Raw genomic sequence first — 6,799 nt, forward strand, 5'->3', positions numbered from 1 at the left:
ACATAGATAGATAGATAGATAGATAGATAGATAGATATACATATGTATATATAAACATATATACCCACATACACACACATACGCATATATATATAGATAGACAGATATATGATGGGCTTCTTTTGGTTTCCATCTCGCAAATCCACATATAAGGTTTTGTTCGGCCTCAAACTATAGTAGAGACACATGCCCAAGGAACTTTTCAGCATAACTGAACCCAAGAACACATGGTTGGAAATCAAGCTTCTTAACCACACAACCATGCCCTACAAAGGTCAGAATTGAGCTCCAGACTCATGAGGGCCCCCTAGAGCCATGAAGGCCTCTAGACTTGTCGGAGCTTGTATGCCTCTACCTTAAGATAGGTAAACACCTACTTATAAGACTGAATATAGGCACTGCCTATACTCATTCCATTATCTCAATTCATACCAAGGTAACCAATGCCAATAGGAAATGCAGTGTATTAGTGGTAATGGAAAATGAACCAGCGACAGTTTGGTTCAGAATCCTGCCTATTAGTACTATCCATTTCTTAATAGAGGTGACTCATACAATGATAATATCTATTCAAAACAACAGAACAAAATATACAAAAATAGATTTATATATTTTCACTGTCTCTCATTTCGAGACAAACAATTGTATACTTTCTGACTCTAATGATATGTTCTTTTTTAATTTTCTTTTTGTATTAAAAGCCATTCAAGTCACCTGATAAACATATTATTATTATTATTATTATTATTATTATTATTATTATTATTATTATTATTATTAAGGTGGCAAGATGACAGAATCATTACTATACTGAACAAAATGCTTTGCAGCCTTTATTCTGGCTTTACAATATGAGTTCAAATGTCTTTGAGATCAACTTTGTTTTTCATCCCTTTGAGGATGGTAAAATAAGTACGAGTCCAGCACTGGGTTCCATGTAGTTGACTTGTCCCTCTTTGCTGGAATTGCTGGCCTTGTGCCAAAATCTGAAACTAACTATTATTATTATTATCATTGCTTTTGCACAGCTTCTAATGCTGGAGATGTACTACAGTGTCAGCTGTTCACTACCAGTGAACTAAGGTAACACCTTTTATTTTTCAAGCACCTTCCAGAGTATTCGAGCGGTTCTAAGCAGTGCTGTTTTCTGCAAGTGCTCCACCCTTATTGCAGCCCCTATTTGTTCCACGTACTTCTCAAGATTTTTGCTCACTGTTCCCAGGGCTCTGACAATTATTGGTACTACTGCTACCTTTTTCATCGACCACAGCTGCTTAACTTCCCAAGCTAACCTGTCACATCTCTCGACTTTTCTTTCTTTCTTTCTTCTTCTTCTTCTTATTCTTCTTATTCTTCTTATTATTATTATTATTAAGTGAGAGAGCAGTGGATGTCGTCAAAGTGACCCTGAGGTAAAATATACAAAGCCCAGTATACCCATCAGGACTACCCATCAGACAAGGGTACACCAGGCACATGCATTACAACCATATGTGCACAACATGGTGATCTCATATCAAGATTAACAGCACATATCTCAAGAACCACTGATTGAATTTGGATGAAACTTTCAGGGATGTTTGACCTCGTGACTGACATGGTCTCGTTAGATTTTGATATTAATCTGGTACTGGACAGAATTCTGGTTTATTTTTCCTGTTTTTTTTTACTTAATTTTTGAGAGCTGTCAGGTTCATTTTTAGTATTCTTGTTTGTGAGAGCAGTCGCATTTCTTTCAGATATTCACATTTTAAAAACCATCTCTGGCTAATCGTTGAGAGGACGTTGGTGTTGTCTTGGCAGAGGTTTGTGCTGAGTGCTCTTGTTATTATTATTATTATCATTATTATCATTATTATTATTATTATTTAAGACATCGAACAGTACCCAATATTCTGATGTTGCAGATTGAAGATATTGTGTGAACTAGGGGCTTGTACTGTCTGTCAAGTCACAACAAGGACCTCAGACAGACAGTACTCTATGCACTATGCATATAGTTTCAAGTACAACCAGTTTTTGCAACACATCAAGATTATATGGTAATTCTAAAGTGCGCAGATGTTTCTTCAGGTTGGGTGGTATTATTATTATTATTATTTAAGGCGATGAGCTGGCAGAACCATTAACACACTGGGCGAAATGCTTAGCAGTATTTCGTCCATCTTTAAGTTCTGAGTTCAAATTCCTCTGAGGTTGACTTTGCCTTACATCCTTTGGGTGGGGAGGGTCGATAAATTAAGTACCAGTGAAACACTGGGGTCGATGTGATCAACCAGTATACCCATCATGACTACCCGTCTGATAAGGGTACACCAGGCACATGCAATCACAACCATATGTGCGCGACATGGTGATCTCATATCAAGATAAACAGCGGTCATACCTCGCAGGTGGGGCCCAGTTAGAATTTTCTTCAGGTCGAGTAGCCCATCCCGCTCAAAAGGTCCCTGAATAAAGTTTGTTTAAGGATGTTGAGCAAAACACCCATGTTTCCAAAGGTGAATTATTCAAACCCCAAAGAATTCCTCTCAACACATGGCTATGATGCTCCCCAACTACTTCTGCTCATGATCAGAGACGCACATATCATCAGCCACCAAGGGACAATCTCAACTGGTTAAGGTGAAACAAGTGACAAGCAAATCTGTGGTATTAAGCAGAATATTTGCTGTAGCCCATCTTTTATACCAAGACAAGACAATGTACATGATAACACTTCCAATCAGTTAAATTATTATTATTATTATTATTATTATTATTATTATTATTATTATTATTATTATTATTATTATTATTATTATTATTATTATTATTACATGATGGCTTCTTTCAGTTTGATTCTACAAAATTTATTTCACAAAGCTTTGGTCAGCCCAAGGCTATAGTAGAAGACACTTTCCCAAGGTGTCATTCAGTGGGACTGAACTCAAATCTTCATGGTTAGGAAGCATGTTTCCTAATCCCCCAGCCTTAACATCTGCAATTTATTCCCTACAGGAAAGACATTGGCAAGGTGGGAGCCAAATGCTTCCAGTTGAGTGAACACCACTGAGGACAGCCACTGACTAGATGATGAGGTGGCATTAAACTGAGAGATATGCACTCAGCCATTTTCCTCTCCACCAGTATTCACCTCCTGTTATGGTAGTAGTTGTTACTGCTATTAAATAACAACCTTGTCATATATGATCGAAATATCCTGTTGCATAGGTTTAATCAATACTAGGCTTAACCTGTTACAACTCAAGTTTCAAACATATGACAGGAAAATTACTATCCTTAAGCAAGATAATTAGCTCCTACATATTGCTTCAGCTGGCTCACTAACCTCCTTCAAAAATATAAGTACACATCTGCATTGATAAGTGCTCTCACCTATAATAATGAGCTTATTGTGTACAGTACTTATTGAGTACAGTACTTATTGAGTACAACAACAGATCAGAAAAGAGTAAAATATGGAGCAGGATGAGGCAATAAGCCAAATAAAGAAAGCTGGCAATGATGCTGAAAAGTGAAAGCATAACAGATGGGATAAAACAAATTAAGACAAATATATGATCAGTGAAAGATCTATTACTCTTTTACTCTTTTACTTGTTTCAGTTATTTGACTGCAGCCATGCTGGAGCACTGCCTTTAGTCAAGAAAATCGACACCAGGACTTATTCTTTGTAAGCCTAGTACTTATTCTGTCGATCTCTTTTTGCCGAACTGCTAAGTTACGGGGATGTAAACACACCAGCATCGGTTGTCAGGTGATGGTAGGGGGACAAACACAGACATACAAACACACATACATATATATATACATATATACGACAGGCTTCTTTCAGTTTCCATCTACCAAATCCACTCACAAGGCTTTGGTTGGCCCGAGGCTCTAGTAGAAGACACTTGCCCAAGGTGCCACTCAGTGGGACTGAACCCGGAACCATGTGGTTGGTAAGCAAGCTACTTACCACAAGCCACTCCTGCACCTATAATTGTCTATCTTATTGAATACATTTACTAAATTTGATAGGATCCAATGTCGACTATTTTTTTGTTTGTTTGTTTGTCAAGGAATGATATAGAGATTTGAATTAATTCCCTTTAAGAGAGATTAAAAGAAAAACTGAACTATGTAGTTTTGAAACACAGCATACATACATGCATACATGCATACATACATACATATGTGTCATCGTCATTGTTTAACGTCCGTTTTCCATGCTGGCATGGGTTGGACGGTTTGACTGAGGTCTGGAAAGCCAGCAGCTGCACCAGGCTCCAATCTAATCTGGCAATGTTTCTACAGCTGGGTACCCTTCCTAACGCCAACCACTCCAAGAGTGTAGTGGGTGCTTTTTACATACCACCAGCACAGGAGCCAGCTAGGTGGGCCTGGCATCGATCACATTCGGATAGTGCTTTTTACATGCTGGTTCATGGCTTAGTGGTTAGAGTGCTGGACTTATGATTATAAGATTGTGGTTTTGATTCCTAGACCAAACGACACACCACCAGTGTTATCCAAGGGAAAGGCAAAGGTGCTGATACAGCTTGGCACCTGTGACATCACAACTCATTTCTACAGCTGAGTGAACTGGAGCAACGTGAAATAAAGTGTCTTGCTCAAGAACACAACATGCAGCCCAGTCCGGGTATCGAACTCACAACCTCACGTTCGTAAGCTCGACGATCTGATCATTCTATTTTGTAACTTTCTAGGTGCCATCGCATGGTCATTCATGTCCGAAGGGGGTCTCCTCCTCCTCCTCCATATGATGACTGTTCCAGCTGATCCGACCAATGGAACTGCCTGCTCATGAAATTAACATGCAAGTGGCTGAGCACTCCACAGACACGCACACCCTTAACATAATTCTCAGGGTGATTCAAAATGACACAGAATGGGACAAGGCTGGCCCTTTGAAATACAGGTAATACTCATTTTTGCCAGCAATGTAAAATTAAGTGTCTTGCTCAAGGACGTAACACATTGCTGAGTATTTGGCTCACGATCATAAGGTCGTGAAACAAAATGTCTTGCTCAAGGACATAACACATTGCCAGAAATTGAACTCTTGACCTTATGATCGTGACCCAAATACCTAAACCACTAAGCCACACCCTTCAGGACTAAATGACCACAAACATAACTGTAACCTTTTAATTATGTTATCCAGTGTAGTGGCATCTATCTGCTGGTAGATGAACTGGGCCAGATGATGTCAAGTGCTTTTGTTGCCATGAACCCCATGCAGTACTGGTGATTGAACTACTGATCTCTTGGTGTCCAGTTGAATCATCCACTCTATCTGTTCAAATTAAACAAATCTCACCTAGTGAATCTTGTCATCCGCTATAGGAGAGGCCAAAAAGAAAGCTATATGGCAATCCTCTTCGGACTAACTGCTAATTATTCTCTCTCTTTTCTTTTTATGAATAAAGTCACCGGTATGGTTTTGTGGGGTAAGTAGGTTGCTTGCCAGCCATGTGGTTTCAGGCTTATTTGTAACTGTGTGGCCCTTGAGCAAGTGTCTTCTTCTATAACCCTGGGCTGACCAAAGCCTTGTGAATGAACTTGGTAGAAGGAAACTGAAAGAGGCATGTGTGTGTGTCTGTGTTTGTGTATGTGTGTGCATATGAGCATGTGTGCATGTGAGTGTGTGTGTGCATGCGTGTGCGTGTATGTGCATGTGAGCATGTGTGCATGTGAGCATGTGTGCATGTGTGTGTGTGTGTGCGTGCGTGTGTGTGCGCGTGAGTGTGTGTTCCTTTATCATGACATTGTGAGATAGTTGTAAATGTGGGCCACTGTCATACAAACTACGTCCTTCATTTCTAATGGTTTCCATAAAAAACATGTCTGTCTAGCCATGGGAAAACATCACTTTGCTTGGAAACTGGTAGGATTGCAATAGACAGGGTAACCAGCCGAAGAAAATCTGCCTCAGTGAATTCTATCTGATTCATGCAAGCGTGGAAAATTGAATACTAAAACCATGCAGCTGCTACTGCTGCTGCTGCTGCTACTGCTGCCGCTGAAGAAGAAGAAGAAGACTAGCCGCTTCACCCTGTAGCATTTTAAACTGGCCATATCTGGTCAAAATATGCCTCTTGTTCTAAGTTCAAACAAGCCAGGTCTATCCTCTGACAATTACCCTACAATCACATCATAAAAATAGACAATAACATTATCGAAATCTCAAAGCGATTAGACAATACATGACTTATTCAAAACAATATGAATAAATAAGCTTTACGCTTAGCAGAGTAATTCGAACACTAAAGGGTTAAACACACGTCTTTCTGTTTTTTGAATTGGAAGCATATTTTGATAGTGTCTATCGTTGATGTCTGTATATATGACGTATTTTACAAGTAAACAGGTAACCTAGCACAGCCTGTTGCATGACGGGAATATGTAGTGTTAACTGATCCAGAAACGTTTGAGTTTTGCAGACAATGTCACCTGGAAACTACAAGTCAACGAGAGAGCCTCTATGCGGTCAAGTATCTGCTAGAAGTAGCAGCCAAATCTCCCTTAGTTTATATCCTATCATTAAAATAGGAAGTGAACGTTGGAGAATGTAGTCCTGGGTTTAAAAGAAAAAAAACGGAAAAGGTGGGATGGTCCTAGCTGGGATACCTTTGAGCATAGGTCTGCTTAATCAGGACAGGAAGAAGTTTAACAACAGTAACTTGAGAACCTGTGGAAAGAGAAAGAACGAGGTAGATAGATAGATAGATAGAGAGAGAGAGAGAGAGAGAGAGAGAGAGAGAGAGAGAGAGAGAGAGAGAGAGAGAGA

This window comes from Octopus bimaculoides, chromosome 1, assembly GCF_001194135.2.
Source record: "Octopus bimaculoides isolate UCB-OBI-ISO-001 chromosome 1, ASM119413v2, whole genome shotgun sequence".
In the NCBI taxonomy this organism is placed as follows: domain Eukaryota; kingdom Metazoa; phylum Mollusca; class Cephalopoda; order Octopoda; family Octopodidae; genus Octopus; species Octopus bimaculoides.